Below are 7,271 nucleotides of genomic sequence, written 5' to 3' on the forward strand. Positions count from 1 at the left end.
AACTAGTGTTGCGGACGAACCAGAAATTCAGAAGTACGAGACGAGACGGGACGAGACTTACTTTCTCTCTCGGTATTTTTCTTTAAGAAATGTTTAGAAATATATAAAAATCCTCATGAATACTTTGAAACATTTATGAAACCTTTATAAAATCCGTTGTATTAATTTGAGAACATGAAAATCTTTTAAAATTACGTGCAATCCTTTAAATAGTTTGAAATCTTTGTGATTTTTTTTTAATTGCAAATCTTTGAAAGATTTGGAAACTTTTTTAAAATATCTTAAAAACTTCATGAATTCTTTTAAATATTCGCACTATCATCCCGACATTTTTGTACAATCAATGGAATATTTGAAATCTCCTAAAATCTTGTAAAAAATTTGCAATAATATAAAATATTTGAAATATTTGAAATCTATATGCATGAAAATAAAAAATTTCAGAATGCTCTATAAGTACTTTATGCAGTATAAAAAAACTTTCTTATGTTCAAAATATATTACTTTTATACGTGAATATTCAATTATAAAATCGACTGTGAAATGATCATATGAGTTTATGAGTCTTATGACTGACTGATCTAATATGTACTTCTTATAGATTCAAATTTCATAAAATTTTAAAAATATATAGTACTCAAAGTGATTCAAGTACGCAAGCACATTAGATTTTACAAATATCTCGACAAATATATTTTATTTATGAAACGTAGAAAATAGACGCCACAAAATTTGTAAATTCTACTTGAAAAAATTTAATTAGTGATAAATTGCTTTAGCTCCAAATGACTTGAAAATATACCTATCTTTTTACCTTTCTGTTTCATATATTCTATTCTTATACTTAGCAAAATAAATTTTTCATCGGAACAAAATGAAATACTAATACAGTGAACTTAAATCTTTGAAAGAATCGAAGTATAGTCGTGTTTGATATCAAATTAATCAGGAATTGTCAAAAAAGCATAATTTGTAATCATATTTCAACTTTAACTATTTATTAAAGAACGCTAATAAGCATCAGCGCCTCAGAGTGGCAAAAGAACGTTCCCGCGAGCTATACGCTCTAGTAGCGCACATTTGTCGCATTCCTCGGAAAAACCGAGGCGATACCGATGAATACGGGAAAACGAGACGGAACCGACGCTTTATTGTTTCGAAATTCCGGAAGCTAAAATTTGGCCAGATTTGAACTCTTAGCAATGAATTTCATAATTTCGGTTTATTTCGCAAACAATCGCATTTCTCAAAATTATTCTTAAATAATTTTGCACTTCCAGTCCAAAAGTATGAATAGTCTCATTCCTATAACTTAATTTTAAAACTCAATAACAAACAACGTACATTCCTTATGGCTCAACTAATTTTTTTATGAAAGTTAATTAGAAATACTAACGGAAACTAAAAATTTTTTATTTCGTTTTATCGATATTTTTGGTGATTTTTTCGCTCAAATCATATAAATATTTAGTTACTTCAGTAAAAAGGTATTTAAATAGTTTATTTTTAAACAAAATAAGAATATTTAGTGTAAAATAGGTAAAATCACTGACTTATATCCTCTCGCGCTTATATCTCTGCATAACGTTCATTTATGTCCGCTTAAAATCCACCACCTGTGGTACTAAATATTTTTATTTTGTGTAAAAATAAACTATTCAAATACCTTTTTACTGAAATAATTTCATATTTATATGAATTGAGCGAAAAAATAACCAAAAATATGGATAAAACGAAATTAAAAATGTTTGGTTTCCGTTTTTCGGCCGCACTTTACAATAAATTCTTAACCTTTTCTACGAAATTATTCAACCTCAAACGTAAGAGAGAAATATTTTCGTTTTGTTACTTAATGGGTTAAGCCTCGAACAAAACAGACCAATTTTCAAACCGAAGTAAAAGCGCATACGTGTGCTTCATTTTTGGTGTAATAACTTTCATTTGTACATGGCTTCGCATGGGTACCCTCTGACGAGGCAGAATAAATTATTGTGCAACGCTACAAATTTTTATATAAGTTTGGAAAAAAACATCAAAATGTCGGTGCGTGCAAGAGAAAATATTGTACAGAAAATTTTGATGAAGCAAAATATTCAACTGAAATTATTATGAAATTTCTGAAAGAAATTAACAAAAAGAAATGATTACTGAAACTAATGGAAATGAAAGTTTTTACCATTATAAAGTTCAAAATCTAAAAAAATAGTTCAGTTCTGATTTTTTTATGAAAGTTTTTAAAAAAATTAATAATTCTTGCAACTTTAACAAATAACTAAGGAAAGAATCATCGCAAAGACAATCTTAGTTAACTTTGTAAACAAATTGTGTTTATTAATTGAAAATACCCCAACTTTCAATTTGTTTATTAACATTGTTTAAATGATTAATAATTATTATAAATTTACAAAGTATCGTAGGAAATGATCATCGAAAGACATTCTTAGTTCACTCCGTAAACAAAGTATGCCTCTTCTTTAACAAAATAGCCAAGCTATAAATATTTTAGTTAAAATTCTTTAAATAATTAACAATTTTAAATTTTCAAAGCATCATACAAAAAAAATCATGAGAAAAATATTCTTAGTTAGTTATGTTAAAAAATGGAGCCTACTCGTAGAAAGAAAACCAAACTCTTAACTTTTCAATTGAAATTGTTTCAATAATTAATAGTTCTTGTAAATTTACAAATCAACATAGAAAAGAGTGATCGATTGGACATTTTTAGTTGATTTCAAAAAGAAATGAACTTGCAGAAAAAAGGGCAAATTCTTGATTTTTAAATGAAATTTTATTAAATAATTAATAGTTTTTGTAAATTTACAAAGCAACATAAAAAAGAGTCATCGGGTAGACATTCTTAGTTGAGTCCCTAAGCAAATTAACTTGTCGAAAAAAGGAAAAACTCTTAATTTTTAGACTAAAATTGTTTAAATAATTAATAATTCTTGTAAATTTGTAAAGCAAAATAGAAAAGAATCATCTGATAGACATTCTTACTTGACCCCGTAAAGAAATTGACTTCTAGAAAAAAGGGCAAACTTTAAATTATTTAATTAAAATTGTTTGAATGATTAATATATCTTGTAAAATTCATTTCTCTACTAAAATTTTGAGCCTTCAGCCACAAAGAAGGTATTTTTAACAAAAAACAAAATATATTTTTGACTGAAATAGTTGACTTTTCAACCAAAAACATGAAGTTTTTCCACGAAGGAATAATAAGGAGACCCAACTGCCAGTGGGAAGCCTTTCGAAACTGGCAATGGAAACATTACCGTAAGTGGTAGGCACATTACAGGAAGATCTTAAATTTGCGTGCGAAGGTGCGCATTTCTCTTCTTCCTATACATGGAAAAGTGTGCGAGTGACAAGGTTTGTCAAATTGACGCGATCTTAGGCAACTAAATCGATTATATTTTTTATTATACAGGTTTTTTAACGATAAAAAATGTTTGGAAGTATTAGAGAAAAACAGTATCTTTCATTCCAACGTACGATTTCAAAAATAATAATGTACTAAAATTTCAAGATCTCATGATCAAACAATTTCATTATAGCCTACAAACTTACCAATTTTATAATGCACTCTTTTAACTTTGAAAGTCTTAACGCTGAAGTACTTCACTTACCCAGATCAATAGACACTTTAATATATTAAATAATTATAACTTGCAATTGAAAAAATGTTGCTACCTGTATCAAAACAAACGAACATAACCTCTCTAATTTACGTCAATTTGCCAAACTTTCTCACTCTCTTTTACTTTCCCATGTATAGGAAGAGGACAACTGCGCACCTGCACACAAAAATTTAAGATCTTGCTGTAATGTGCCTACCACTTAAGGTAATGTTTCTATTGCCAAGTGGGGAAACGGAGTTAGATCTCCTTATTATTCCTTCGTGAGTTTTTCACAAAAAGATTAACACTTATTACTTTTAAAAGAAAGAATAATTATTTTAAAACATTTCTAAATCAGTTCATACAATTTTGTCCACACTTCAACATGCAATTCTCTGCTTTGGCCCCTTTTCAAAATGTCTAAAATTCGATTTTAAAAACCACACTTTTAATTTGACTCCATGAAAATCCTTCATATTCTGCTTTTTATGTGTTGAAATAGTATTTTTAATCAACTTTCATACAAAAATTAGTTCAGCAATAAAAAAATGTATGTTGTTTGTTATTGAGCTTTAAAGTTAAGTTAGGAATGAGACTATTTATACTTTTGAACTGGAAGTGCAAAATTATTTCCGTATAATTTTGAGAAATGCGAAAGTTTGAGAAATAAACCATAACTATACAATTAATAAATAAGATTTCAAATCTGGCCAAATTTTAGCTTCCGGAAATTAAAAGGCTAAGTGTTTATTGTAATTGGAATGGTGGGTGTTGTGATAATAAATATTTCCGGGTATTTGTTTGACCTTTCTATATTCACACAGACACACAAGTTTAACACTAGTACATAAAATGAAACTGAGTTAAGAACGCAATAGTTTGAAAGATATAAAAAATTGAAATCGGAGATCGGCTCGGACGACGAGCTCTGAGGCCGATGCTAAAAAGTTGAGAGTTGAAGTTGTAATAATTGAAAAAGTGAAAAAATGAAAAAGTTTCGAAGTTCGGAGGTGGCGAAATTAAAGATTTAGTGTACATTGGTGGGGTCATTATACATACTCCGATTGGCTAATGAAACAAAGAGTGGGATCCATCGGTAACTCCCATTTCTATTTAACTTGCTTGGCATTGAAAATACCTGGGTCAAAAAAGTTTCGGGCAACTGCAACTAACCCGGCTGTATACTAACATAGTAAAAACGGCCAATTTAAAACATTTAAAATTATATGACAGTTCTCACTGATGGTTTCGGCGATTCCCAACTTGCATTATTACCTGTGTCGGTTACCCCCACCATTGCATTCAGCGGGTTACCCCTCGCTTGCTTTTTCTCGCCTGGGATTATATCTTATAGTCGGAGAGCCGAGGCCGTTTTTGGCGAGTTATTAGGAAACGATTCTTCCACTATTTTCCTGATTGCTGATAATATACTTATCACGAAATGTGGCTTCTCCAGGGGTAGTCTCGGGGAGAAGGTGTTTATTTACTCATTCGAAGTTGTAAAAAAAAATAATTAAAATAAGTCATAGGGTAACGGCTGAATCTTTCTGTGTTGAATGTCAAGATAATTAGACAATGTTCCGTGCAATTGGCAGAATAATAGGCCCGTGCGGAAGGGGGGCAGATCGATCTAGAGTTGTAAAAGAATATGGCATTTTAAAGTTATTTTCTAACACACAAATTTTTTATATAACATTCTACTCATTATTCAAAACATATATTCGAAGAGACAGAACAAAATCTCGGGGATAACATTCTGGCAGAACATCGCAAACTGCCCGGTTTCTCAGTGTGCGTCGGTTTACGGCCCTGATACTGTGAGCAGAGTGGCGTAAACTATGTCTCTACTGTCGGCGGGAAAACTATAGGCATCTGCCTTTGAAGCTTAACAACTCAGTCAAAAATAATGTTAGCGCAACATAAAAACAGTAATTTAAAAGCTGAAAGTGTTTTAAGTTAATGAGCTTGAAGACGTTTATGTAAAAAAAATTTTGTGCTCAGCAAACTGAAAAATGTGAAAAAAAATAAGGATTTTTGGGTACATTTAGGAACATTCAAGTTTAGAGCATTATTTCTTATACAAGGGGCGATGGAAAAAATTTGAAAAAATTTATGAGTATGAGGAAAACTGTTGTGAACCAGTTGCAGTTGAGAAAATTAAAAAATAGTCAAAATTGTTGCTTAAATGTACAAAAATGTGCAACTACATTATCTTCAGTTCTAATACAGATATTAAAGCGATTCAAACTGCAAACTGTAATTGATAGGCTCTGTATTTATTTTCAATCGCTCGTAAGGATGTGTTAGTCTTCTTTTTTGTGAAAATTACGATATTTTTGGACATTTTTTTTTGTTGGAAAACAAGTGACAGAAAGCAGGGGGGCCCTTTTTTGTTTTACTGCCGACCGCTGGTCCCATTCTTCGGCCTCTAGTTCTGAATGCTTGGATGGCACCAGGCCACGGGTCAAAGAAAGGGACTAGCGGTCGGCAGTTAAAAAAACGGGCCACCCCTGCTTTCTGTCACTTGTTTTCCAACAAAAAAATGTCTAAAAATATCGCGATTTTCACAAAAAAGAAGACTAACACATCCTTACGGGCGATTGAAAATAAATACAGAGCCTATCAATTACAGTTTGCAGTTTGAATCGCTTTAATATCTGTATTAGAACTGAAGATAATGTAGTTGCACATTTTTGTACATTTAAGCAACAATTTTGACTATTTTTTAATTTTCTCAACTGCAACTGGTTCACAACAGTTTTCCTCATACTCATAAATTTTTTCAAATTTTTTCCATCGCCCCTTGTATAAGAAATAATGCTCTAAACTTGAATGTTCTTAAATGTACCCAAAAATCCTTATTTTTTTTACATTTTTCAGTCTGCTAAGCACAAAATGTATTTTAAAATGAGAATGTTTAATAAGTGAATAATTTCTAAGACATTTCAAATTAAAAGCATTGATTGTTCAATCATTTTCAATTTACAGGCAATGTTCCCAGACGAATGATTGTAGATTGATACATAAAAGATTGTAGTCAAATTTTATTTTAAAAACGTTACAAATGGTAAAATTTGCGAAGTTTTCAATCTTCAGTTTAAAGGTCTTCAAAACAGAATAAATTTAAGTTCTAAGCTTTCGAAATTAGAGTAATATTTAGACATTCTATGAATGAGCATTGCAAATACAAGGGGATTAAAAGTACAATGGATACTAATTTCAAGATCTCAGGTATTGCCGCCTCTAAGCCAAAGCGAGATATTTACAGGGTAAAAGCAAATAAGGGGTAGCAATGGAGGCGATCGTCTTTTCTTCCACGGCTACCTAAGGAACCTTCCCCTTCTACTGCCAAACAACACTACCCCTCACTGGATTCGAAGTTGCTACAGGCCCTCGGTGTTAGATTCCCCATAAAGTTTAATCCTTTGTCTTTTGACTTACCCATTTCCTTGCTATTTCCACGCCTATTCCTCGATTAAAATGCTAATAGGCCAACAAAATCCTTGACAATTTGACGAGTTTGAGAATATAATCGTTAATATAGTTAGATCCTCAACAATTGTGGGTCCGGATGCAATAAGGGCACATAAAATTTTTTCGTGCGAAAACGAAGTCCCCTGGAGGCTTTAGAAAAAATTTTCGAATTTTAAT

The 7,271-nt window shown here is 31.0% G+C and overlaps 1 long non-coding RNA gene across 1 annotated transcript in view; it reads right to left on the minus strand.

Annotated features, from left to right (window-relative positions):
• Window positions 1–7,271, minus strand: part of LOC117183117 — a 95,137-nt gene that overhangs the window by 69,857 nt on the left and 18,009 nt on the right. The window lies entirely within an intron of this gene.

Source organism: Belonocnema kinseyi, chromosome 2 (genome assembly GCF_010883055.1).
Source record: "Belonocnema kinseyi isolate 2016_QV_RU_SX_M_011 chromosome 2, B_treatae_v1, whole genome shotgun sequence".
NCBI classification, from domain to species: Eukaryota; Metazoa; Arthropoda; class Insecta; order Hymenoptera; family Cynipidae; genus Belonocnema; species Belonocnema kinseyi.